The sequence below is a fragment of the Miscanthus floridulus genome, chromosome 18 (assembly GCF_019320115.1).
Source record: "Miscanthus floridulus cultivar M001 chromosome 18, ASM1932011v1, whole genome shotgun sequence".
In the NCBI taxonomy this organism is placed as follows: Eukaryota; Viridiplantae; Streptophyta; class Magnoliopsida; order Poales; family Poaceae; genus Miscanthus; species Miscanthus floridulus.
The window spans coordinates 127,363,550-127,376,158 of NC_089597.1; the positions used below are offsets into that span (position 1 = coordinate 127,363,550).

Here is a 12,609-nt window from a genome sequence, read left to right on the forward strand (position 1 = left end):
AGTATCAATTATATAAAAGAAAACAGCTACCTTTAAGGGAGGTATCATCACAACTGATGACATTCAGATCAATGTAATGCTGCCATCTGAACATTGAACTCTAGCTCGGGCCTTTTCAGCCTAGAACAGTAAAAGATGCGAAAGAGTGGTTAGTTATAGCAATTAGAGAACATAGTGATATACAGCATTCACATCAACACGGCACAGGAAATCATGATTGGTAAGTGACGCCTTATAGCCTTATAGGGTATTATAATATCCACTTTGATTAGAGGTGGCCGCCCACGTGTAGTAGTGGTAGTTAGTCGCATGTCCCAGGAATTTAAAGTGAATCATACTAGTATGTCTCTTGGACAAATATAGTTAACTCCAGGTTAAACTAGTGATGATGAAAATTGAAGCAAGGTGCTATGCACGAGTAGGCCTGTGCCTATCGTTAGTGGAGTGAGGGCAATGCTTCAAGCAAATTTTTGAAGGGCGGGCCTGGTGCAAGCGGTAGAGTCTTACCGCCTGTGACCGGAAGGTCCCGGGTTCGAGTCGCGGTCTCCTCGCATTGCACAGGCGAGGGTAAGGCCTGCCACTAACACCCTTCCCCAGACCCCGCACAGCGCGGGAGCTCTCTGCACTGGGTACGCCCTTTTTTAGGTGCCACATGCATATTGCAATATAGATTCAATTTGTTCTAAATAGGCCACCTTATCATGCCAAGGTGATATACAGATGACTAATGGTTGCCATGGATTAGTTTTTGAAAGTAGCTTAGAGAAAGAATAATTGCAATATTATTTCTTAGAGAGAAGAAATCCCAGCAATCTATAGCGATTAGTTTTGCATTTTGTTCCCCATTGATGCAAACCTGCTCCATGTGTACAGTCCCATGCCCGGGCTGCTCCCTCTCACAACTAAGATCCAATTCCATCAGTAGAAACAGAGAGCGTACATTCCGTTGATTGTAGCATAAGAAGTTTAAGGGTGTGCCTCTTCATTCCAGTTGGTTCGAAGCATCATCACAACCAAAGCAAATATTTGCACTGCCATCGCACATGAAGGGAACACATATCAATATATATCTTATCATAATTACATAAAAGTAAAACATAGTCGAACCTACCTTACCACCAATCTTCAGAATAAATGCAAAAGTAACAGCTGAAGGGAGACCAATAGCATAGTAAAACAGGTTGATAACCGAGCATACTTTCTGCCAGCCACATCCTCGAGCTGCGCCTTAAAATCGAACATGCAGATAATGAACATATGTCAGCCAGGATCAGTTAGACAAAGGATTACTGATATTATGATTGTGGAGTGTCACGATAGAATCACTGACAAGTCTGATTCAATCACTACCACTCTTGTACATAATATTTGTGCCGCTCTTCTTTTTTCTCGACCGTACCATGAGGTACGTATTTCATTAAGAGGAAGTGGAGTTTTTGAAAATACAAGGTTCAGAGGTAATCCCGGGATTACCATGGGAAAAATAGGAATTACAATAGGTTTTTTTTACATGATACCTGCGTCGCTCTTCTTTGGTAAAGGGATATATGATACCTAGAAAAAACAATAGGTTTGGAACAGCAATGATCCTAATTTGGACTGTATGGCTTACTAGTGAAACCCTCTTACTTGTAGCATGCAATAACAAACATATCGGATTCCCCCCCCCCCCTCTTATGACTTATGAGAGCATTGAGCGTGTTGGGTATGTGATCATTTTTACATTAACCTGCTCAGGCGGCATATCAAAGACAATTAATCTACATGGATTGATGCATCATAATGAGGCAAGCAAACCAACACCAAGACCAAGTGACCAAGTGATCAAACAAAATAAAAGCTAAGCAACTTTACAATAATGATATTCTGATTACAGTATCTGCATATGAATTTCCCAACATGGAGCAGAAGTACGACATGACGCAAATGCTGCATACTAGACAATGCAATTATCCCAAACCTGATAGTGTGCACTGTATTCCATCCATGAAGTCAGAAGTAGCAAGAATTGGCATCATAATGCTTCACTACCTCATCTTCATTGCTGTACAAATAACCCCAGACATCTCGCACTAATACTGTGATGATAGCTACAAAAAGGCCCTCAGCAAGGCACATGATTCCTGAAACATAAACTGATAGGCGTGCTGCATGTTGGTTCCCAGCACCTAGCTCATTGGACACTCTAATACTGCAAAGAAACAAAGAATCATGGGCCAAAATTAGTTAACCACAAGTTTCTTTTATCACAGAACAAAAAGGAGTGGGCAGTTATGTTACACGGATACGTCCAGGAAGGCGCGTATCGCGTATCCGATACGTATCGGATACGGATACGTGTCCGATACGCCAAGGATACGTATCGTCGGAGTATCCGAATTTTAATAATTTTCACGAATTTATGCTCCTCTGACCTTATTGCACTGCTGAGGCCACTTGGAATTGTATAGACCATCCACATTGTGTTTAGGCTGCAAGAGTCAAAGTTACTTCACATCAAGCACTGAAAGCACCATTACTGATGCATGGTTGATGCACAAGAAATGGCTATCTCAAGACATAAGAAAGGAAACCAATGCAACCGCAGAGTGATCAGCCATGTTACAGAACAACATCGCATCTAAAACATTGATCAGTTTAATAGAATTTCCGATTACTGAAAGGGAGGAGGCATTTCAAGTTTCATTTGCTTACCTGACCGACAAAATTGAAGTTTCCAGTTTTGGATCTGGAAGAAATCCTGCTAGGAGAACCACCATCTCAAATGCCCAATACTCCAAGCTGAGCTATCTTGCAAGTCAAATAACCAGTTCCATGCAGAAAGTAGGTAAAAAGGTACACATTACTTCTTTGCCAAACCATAAGTTAAACACTCAAGACTCATTGAAATACATGTTTTTCACATGGTGCCCCATATCAGGCTTACCAGGTCATAAAGGTAGATGGAATTGCTAGCTTTAGATATACTTTGGCATCCTTTAACTTCAGTGCCTCCCTTGACCATCCGTGCCAACTTCTTCTGCCATCTTCAGAGACTTTCACATACACAGCTAGGAATGCCACATTGAACCAGTAAGATATTGAGGTTGTCAGAGCTGCGCCATTGTGGCCAAGGCCAAAACCTTGAACCAGCAACCAGCATAGCATAACATGAAGTAGCAAAGTAAGTCTAGAGCAAGCTACCAATATCTGGACAATATTTTGGGTCTGCAGGAATCTGGTAAGGCACTGAAGCAAACCATACGCGAAAAGGCCAGGAATCAACCACTGAGCATACAGTCCAGCTTCAAATGATATCTCAGGATTTTGACCAAGGGCGATAAGTATTTGGCCAGCGAAGGCCAAAACAAAGGCCAGAGGAACACCCGTAAGCATAAGAACAATTATCGCCCTTTGCGTGTGTGTCCCCAGCATGTCATATTGTCTTGCTCCGTATGATTGTCCACAAAAGGTATCCAATGCGCTTCCCATACCCAGCTTGACATGGAAAAGAGGAGCATGAATTCCAATTAATTTACTGGTAGCACAGTAGGCATCACGCAGTATAGCACTGGCCACTGCGCAATAAGTCAAAACTCATATGCCGCTCTTACTTCTAGAGTTCTAGTAGGTATAATTATGGAGCCATGTGGGAAACTAATTGGAGTAATGCGCAAGCATTTACATAATTCGTACTAATTTTGGTTATAATTTCCTTAAACAACTAGCTCCTACAGTGTACATGTTCCGATCACAATTTCACATCCCCTCCCTGCTCTTCAGACTTATGCACAAGCAGTAGCACATACCGAGACCCGAGTTGCACAAATGGCTGAGTGGAGAGAGGTTACCACTGCACGTACCAGGACGCTGAAGCCGGTGACGTTGGCGAAGGAGGCGGCAACGGAGGCTCCGGAGAGGGAGAGCTCCCCTAGGTGTCCGGCGAACATGACGGAGACCACCTGCAGGCTGTACTGCAGCAGGCTGCACGCCACCAGCGGCGCCGCGAGCCCCACCTGCCGCCGCACCTCCGCCTCCACCGCGGGGCGTGGAGCGGAGCGGGACATGAGGAGAGGCGAGGACGCCGCCTCCGTCGCCCCGCCGGCGCTAGCGCCACCCATTTCGCGATCGCGATGGCCTCACGGGCTCGGACCCCCGGGTTTGAGTTGACTAGCGAGTAGCGAATTGAGGGGAGCGGGGAGGGGACAGTTTCGGCTCGGACCCCCGGGTCTGATTGGCTGCGCAGTGGCAACGTCGCACGGACAATCTGGCAACTAGCATGTTAAGGAAAGGGGAGGAACTTCCGCATCCGCATGAAAAGGCGGTGCATGATGGGCTAAAATCTGTCAAACTCTGTTTTCAATTTTTTAATTTAAAATAGTTTTTTATCTTTGTCTCAAAAAGAAAAAATAGTTTATTGTAACTTGTGGGTTTTTTAATCATATAAATCTTAAAAAATACAATAATGATTCCACACGAGCGTCCATCCGTGGCTCCTGAGTCCTGCCTATCAGAAACAAAAAAAAAAAACAAATTCCCACTTCGCTCGGTGCCCAAAGTGCCCTTCCTCCTCACCGGCCGTGCCGCCACCCTCGCTCCCTGAGTCACTCACCTGCGTCCCAGTCACTTGCGCCGCTCGCTCACTCGCCGTCCATTCGTCGCCCATTGCCGTCGAGCGCGCCGCTGACCCCGCCATGGCCGCTGGGGCACACATGTCGTGGCGCCTCAGGTCTTCCCGGGCGAGCCAAGGGCACCAATGAGCGTGGCCGGTACTGGTGGTGCTTGCACGCCGCCGGATCCCACCCCGACCACCGGAATCGACCGGCCTCGGCCTTCCCCTCCCATGTTGCAAATGTATGTTTCAAGTGTTTCAGATGTTTCAGAGGTATGTTGCAATTATCACATATGGACGTTGCAAAAGTAGATCGGGATGTTGCACATGTTACATATTTTTGCAAGTGTTTTCAGTGGTATGTTGCAAGCGTTTTAAAAAAATGTTTTATCTGTTTTAGACGTATATTGAAGCAAGTGTTTATCTAGATGTTGCATATGTTTCACACACATGTTGAAAGTGTTTTATCTGGATGTTGCATATGGTTCACACATATGTTGCAACACTATATCTCGTGTCTGACGTATGTTGCATCCAAGTGTTTTCATGTTGCAAGAGTTTTAGGGGGCACGGTGAGTGATGGGCGCATGGCCCAAGCACCGGGGGATGGGGCGCGACATAGCTGGGGACGCAGCGAGCTGGAGGCCGGCTCCCGAGTCCCGCCCACGCAGAGAGAGAGAGAGAGATATGTGGGGATCAGGGGGAAGGATGAGGGCGCAGGGGGGGGGGCGGGGTGCGCGTGCAAGGCGGGGGCGGGCTGCGTGGCCGTCCATCCGAACGCGAGGAGTGGCGGTGACAGCGTCGAGGGTAGGGTGCACGTGTGAGTCTGAGCGATGCAGACGGAGGTGGGCTACACGGGCATGCGTCTGGACATTCGGACGCTAGCCACACCCTAAAAATAGTTTCTTATAACTTGTGGGGGTAGTGTACCTACCAAACTTACCAACTACTAAGTCAATCCCTCAACGAGGCTTGGATGTGTATACTGCATGAGTACTACAAAGAGTTGCAAGCAAAAATATGATATCCAATCTCTCATTGTTCCATTTTAATTAGGCAAAATTGGTTGTCGGACATCCAAAATAATGGTCATTTGCTGGCGAACACCTATTTTGGAGCAGTTTGCCAGAAGACACTCTGGTTCGTTGAAATTTGGCTACAGGACACCGCGCCCCAGTTTCAATCGGTTGAGGAGAGAGAAATTTTCATGTTGGACATCTGGTGCCCCTGAGCCACAGTTGGGTCCGCCCCCAACCTGGTCTGGTTGGACAATATAAGAACCGGCCCCAACCCGACCATTAATTGTCTCACTCTCATTCCCCTGTCTCCACGATAAAAGCAACGGCGGCGGCAGCGGACGGGCGTGCAGGCAGGCGTGGCGTTGGCGGGCTGGCGCCGTCGACACGAAAGCGCAAGCAGAGGCCAGTTGAAGATGGCGACAGGCTCAGGGCGCTTCATCCTCGATAGGTTCGCGTGGAGCGAGAGAGGCGCAGCCGTTGTGCCCTTTCTGCAGGACGGCGACGGTTGTGGAGCGGACGTCTAGAACCCAAAACAACCCAGACAAGCAGTTCTACACTTGCAGGAATCATGACTTGGATGAGTTATTTGCATTTCTTGCCGGTCCATTTTTGCATTTTCAAATCGGATCTAGAGTTCATCCAAATGTTGTGCTCTTCGGCGTGATCAGGGCAACGCGCAGTGCAGTTTCTTCATGTGGAAGCCAGTGAGCACAGGAGATGGCGTGGATGCTGCAGCAGTGATGGCCGGCTTGAAGGCTTTGGAGAATTCTGTGTTGAACCTGACAATTGTTGTAGTAGCTCAGAGGGCTGATGTGAGTAGAATAGCTAGAGAGTAGAGAGTTCTTAGGTGGATGAATGTGGCCAATGTGTTTGTAGGAGTTGTATGCTTTTGTTGCCATGTGCATGTTATTGTATAACCAAGCATGAACTTAGCTTTGTAATGTTTGTGAAATGAATGAAATGCAGTTATGTGACATTGCCCAGGTTAATAAAATTTTAGCATGACCAACTTGAATAAGGCCAGCAACATACAGCAAGCAACAACAGCCTTGAATTCACTATATTACCAAGCCTTCAAATTCACAAGAATACAATACCAAGTTCACTACATTACCAAGTTCTGCCAAGTTCATATGCCAGATTACAATACCATGTTTAATACATTACAATACCAAGTTCTACCAAGTTCATATGGCACAGGTGGCACAAAAGCACACAAAAGCACAGAAGTCAAAAGCTTTCTTCTCTTCCTATGTTGCTTGTAGTGCCTAGACGTCCATCAGGGCCCTCTTGCTCCTAGTGCATGTGCTTGGACTGGATGTCAGCGTTGAGGTAGCCTGACTCCTAGTCACTACCCTTGGGCTATCTGCCACTTGCTGTTTGGCCTACCTCCTAGTGACCGGGGAGTTTGGAACCCTGCAAGATGAAATGTGTGGTTAACATGTTTTAAACTAGGCATGCCTTTAAATTAACTAAAAAATAGTGCCAAGAGATGGATCACTTACTGCATAGTTTGATCAGGAGGTGTAGGCTCAGCTGGAGTTGTCTTCTTGTTGGATTGTTTCCCCTTGTTGGAGGCCTTCCTCTTCTTCTTCTTCTTAGATGGATCATCTATGGTTTCTATAATCTCAACCACTTTTAGCTTGTAAGTCCTTTTCTTCTTCTTTGGTGGTGCAAGGTGGTGGTGCATCAGGGTCTAGGACAGTTTCATTGTAGGTTTTCTAGAGGTGGCCAAGTCCACCACACCTTTTACACCTTCTCTTGCCCTTGTTGGTTGACCCACCCTCTTCAACTCCAACTATCCTTCTCTTCCTTGGCCTTCCTGCTGCTCTATTGCATTTAGGAGAAAGGACTTTGAAGCCAATTTCCACCTTTTTCCATTCTTCCTTGCCTGGCATAAGAGGCACAAGCAGTTGCATAAGCTACTTTGAACATTTCTACAGAGTAGTAATGGTCAACAAAGTCCTCCAATTCAACTCTTCTTGTGTGAATGAAAGCTATGGCATGCACACAAGGCAGACCAATTAATTGCCAACCTCTACAAGTGCACTCTTTCTTGTCTAGATCAACAATGAACCTCCATGGGACTAGGTCCTTATTCACTCCTCCTACTTCTCCCACCATTGGGCCACTCTTATGAATGGTGTACTTCATATTTCTGCTCTTGTTGTGCAGTTCCTTCATGACATGAGGCAAAATCTTGAACTTAGACAACTTTGAGGCCAGCTGCCTCCTTGTGCAAAACCTCTCCATGATCAACTGCCTTATCTTGTCCATGAGTTCTGCAACAGGTAAGGACTTCTCCTACCTGATCCAACTGTTGAAGGTCTCAGCTATGTTGTTGGTGACATAGTCACATTTGCTTGTTGTGCTAAACTTGGACCTTGCCCATAGCTGTTTGTGATTGTCCAACAACCATGTTGTTGCCTTTGGGCATGCTTTGAGCATCTCATTCTAGTGCCTATCATGGGTTGTCTGTCTGTAGCACCTTGATCCAGACCACAAGTTCCTTTCAAACACTTCTCCCCTAAATCTCTTCTGGAAATTCTTGACAAGATGCCTCATGTATTCTGTGTTCTCTACACCATTTCTAAAGACTTTGGTAATAGCCTTATCTATTCCTTTACCTGCAGTTAGCAACCAAGGAAACAATGTCAGGCTACATGGGATGAAACACTAAATGTAACACTGCATCAAACAATGAAGGAAACATACCTGCATTAGTTGAAATAGCAAGACCAGGTGGGGATCCAATAGCCTTGTGCAGCATCTTCATGAACCATTCCCAATTCTCCTTGGTCTCACTGCCAAATACTCCATAGGCCACTGGGAACATCTAGTTGTGGCCATCAATCCCTACTGCAGCTGCTAACTGCCCCTTCCACTTTGCTATAAAAAATGTGGAATCTCCTACAACTAAAAAGAATAAAGTGTGGACATTTTTTGGTGCGACATTTGTTTTGGTTCATCCGTCTACCCACGCCTGTGGTCCCACGACATCTCCCGCATGCTGTGTCTCCTTGATTGAATATTGCCTGCCATGTGATAGAGGAATCATAACAAAATAGGAAGTAGGAAATTATTGTGCTATCCATATACACATTGCATGTTTGCATGCACCAGCATACATGGCAACGAGCAAAAGGAAAGAGAATTAACACAGAAGGAAAGAGAATTAACACAAAAGGAACATCTTTACATTTTTGAGAACCTTGCCAAATCTGCCTACATTTAATTACTTCCCCTCTTTGCATTTGCAAAAGGGATAGCTTTTTCCTTCTTTCATTTGGTTTCACGCTCACATGTTCCATCGCCCTCGCTTGTTGTTGAAAGCTCTAGTTTGGTTTTGGTGAATTGATGAAACCCTACGTGCTAACCTAGTTTATCAAGTGATCATGAGATAGGTAGCACACTTCAAGTGGAGAAGCTAATGAAGATCATAGCATGGCAATGGTGATGATCAAGGGCTTAAACTTGAATGGAAGAATGAGAAAAACAAAAATCTCAAGGCAAAGGTATAACTTGTAGGAGCTATTTTGTTTTGGTGATCAAGACACTTAGAGAGTGTGATCACATTTAGGTTAGATAGTCGTACTATTAAGAGAGGTGAAACTCGTATCGGAATACGGTTATCAAAGTGCCACTAGATGCTCTAACTCATTGCATATGCATTTATGATCTAGTGGAGTGCTAACACCCTTGAAGATGTTTATGAAAATATGCTAACACATATGCACAAGGTGATACACTTGGTGGTTAGCACATTTGAGCAAGGGTGGAGAAGTTAGAAGTGAAAAGGAGTTGGTCGCGAAGATGCTGGCGTCGGTCAACTGACCAGACACTGGGTATAAAAGCACCGGACGCTGGCTGCTTGTGTCCGGTCGAACTGGTAAGACGGCACAGTGCCTAGGGTTAACCACCGGACGCTGGACTATGTCCGGTCGAGGTGGACCGGACACGTCTGGTCGAAGAAATACGCCTCGGGAAGCTTACTAGAAATGACCGAACACTGGGGCTTCAGCGTCTGATTAGTTTTGCTGAAGCATCCGGTCGGCACTTAGCCGTTGAGATCTGACGGTTCAGTTTTAACTCGAAGTGACATGTGGCAAAGATCAGTGGACCGGACGCTGAGTCCAGAGTCCGGTCAGTATGACCGGAGCGTCCGGTCAGAGCGCACTGTGCCCAGTAAAGGGGTATAACGGCTCTATTTCGTGGGGGCTTCTATTTAAGCCCCATGGCCGGCTCAAGCTCACTCTCTTGGCCATTTGCATTGACATAGCAACCTTGTGAGCTTAGCCAAAGCCCTCCCACTCATCTCCATCATTGATTCATCATCATAGTGAGATTGGGAGTGATCTAAGTGCACTGCTTGAGTGATTGCATCTAGAGGCACTTGGTATTTGTGTTTCGTTGTAGATTTCGCTTGTTACTCTTGGTGGTTGCCGCCACCTAGATGGCTTGGAGCAGTGAGGATCGTTGAGCGGAGGTGGTGATTGTCTCCGGCTCCGATCGTGGTGATTGTGAGGGGTTCTTGACCTTTCCCCGGCGGAGCGCCAAAAGGTACTCTAGTGGATTGCTCATGGCTTGTGTGATCCTCATCTTGTGTTGGTTGTGCGGCACCCTATTGAGGGTTTGGCGTGTGATGCCAATTAGCGCGTGAACCTCCAAGTGAGTGAATCGCCACAACGAGGACTAGCTTGCCGGCAAGCAAGTGAACCTCGGTAAAAATCATTGTGTTCATCATTTATTCCGAGGTGATTGGTCTTCATTGTTATTCATCTTTGTAATTGATTGGTTCTTCATCTACACGGTGGTATAACCTTCTTGATCACTCTCTTTACTTTACCGCGAACTAGTTGACAAGCTCTTTAGTGTAGCTAGTTGTGAGAGCTTGCTTGCTTGGTTGGTGTGGCTCTTTAGTTAGCTTTTGAGAGCACACTAACATAGGGTAGTGTCATAGCTATTGTGTGAATAGACACTATCTAAACTAGAATTATGGTAGGTGGCTTGCATTTGAGTAGGCTAGCGCAACACTTGCTTCACCTCATAATTGTCTAACCATTTTGTTAAGTGTTGTTGTAGAAATTTTATTAGGCTATTCACCCCCCCTCTAGCCATTCGGACCTTTCAAGTGGTATCAGAGCCGAGGTCACCGTTATTTGAGGCTTAACAACCTTCGGTGTTAAAATGGCTCAAATCAACAACACTAAGAAGCCACCCCAATTCGATGGCTCCAACTATCCTTATTGGAAGGCTAAGATGACAACATATATCAAGTCAATCAATAGGAAGATTTGGAAGGTGGTAGAAACAAAAATTGAGATAGAAGATGAAGAGGCTCCCACCGCCGCCGAAGAATTGCTACTCCAAAACAATGACATTGCTCTTAGTGCCATCCATGATGCTTTGGATGAGAGAACATTTGAGCAAATCAAGAACATTGAGAGAGCTCATGAGGCATGGAAGAAATTGGAAGAATCATTTGAGGGCACCAAGGCAATCAAGGGTGCGAAGGCATACATTCTCAAGGATAAATTTGCTAGTTTCAAGATGAAAGAAGATGAGAGTGTGCCGGACATGTTCCATCGGATGGAAGTGATTGTAAATGATCTCAAGGCACTTGGTGAGAAGATAGAGGACAAGGAGTTCTCAAACAAGTTCTTGAGATGCCTACCCTCAAGATTTGGTACATTGGTCACTATTCTAGTAAGGAGTGGTTTGGACACCATGACACCAAACCAAGTCTTGGGAGATATCATGACCGATGATGCCTATAGAGATGATGATGAGAAGGAAGAAAAGAGGGAGAAGAAAGATGAGAAGAAGGAAGATGAAGAGTGTGGCATTCAAGGCCACATCATCCAAGGGCAAAGCAAAGCAAGAAAAATCAAGTGAGGATGATGATTCATGGGATGATAGTGATGATGAGAAGATGGCTCTCTTTGTCAAGAGGTTTGGCAAGTTCGTGGTGAAGAAAGGCTACCGTGCAAGAAGAAAGAAATCTTCATCCAAAAACAAAGATGAGTCAAGAAGATGCTTCAAGTGTGGAAGCAAAGATCATATTGTTGCTCAATGCCCATATAATAGCGACAATGATGATGACAAGAAGAACAAGAAGAAGGACAAGAAAGAAATGAAGGAGAAGAAGGACAAGATATTCTTCAAAAAGAAGAAGGGTGGATCATATGTGGTCACTTGGGATAGTGATGCTTCCTCAAGTGATGATCATGATGATAGTGATGATCACAAGACCACCAAGAAGAAGGTTCTTGTAAGTATAGCAATCAATGAGAAGCCTTCTCTCTTCGACTCTCCATCATGCTTCATGGCTAAGGCCACTAAGGTACAAACTTGTGATGATGGAAGTGATAATGAACATGATAGTGATAGTGATAATGATGATGATGAACCTGAAAGGATCAAGATGCCCAAGAGGGGGGTGAATTGGGCTAATTCTAAATTTTTTTGCAATAATCAAATCCTACGGATAGCCCAATTAACCCCTTGTGCCTAGAAAAGTGTTTCTATCAAATTTACGCACAATAGACTTGCAACCTATGTTCCAAACTTACTTTAGCATAGCAATTCTATGAATGTAAAGACAAGTATTGAATTGCTCAAAGTAAATACTCAAAGTAAATGCTCAAAGTAAATGCTCAAAGTAAATGGAGAGAGGAACGCGGCGATGTTTTGCTGAGGTATCGGAGAGTTGCCACTCTCCACTAGTCCTCGTTGGAGCACCCACGCAAGGGTGTAGCTCCCCCTTGATCCACGCAAGGATCAAGTGCTCTCTATGGGTTGATTCTTCGACACTCCGTCGCGGCGAATCACCCAAAGCCGCTCACAACTTGAGTTGGGTCACCCACAAGCTCCGCCGGGTGATCACCAAGCTCCCAATCACCACCAAGCCATCTAGGTGATGGTGATCACCAAGAGTAACAAGCACGAACTCTCACTTGACCACGCGAAGCCTAATGAGAAGATGGATGCACACTTGTC

The 12,609-nt window shown here is 45.4% G+C and overlaps 1 pseudogene; it reads right to left on the reverse strand.

Moving 5' to 3' along the window:
* Positions 1-661: 661 nt before the first annotated feature.
* Positions 662-4,218, reverse strand: LOC136522608 (protein DETOXIFICATION 16-like; annotated as a pseudogene).
* Between the last annotated feature and the right edge of the window lie 8,391 nt (positions 4,219-12,609).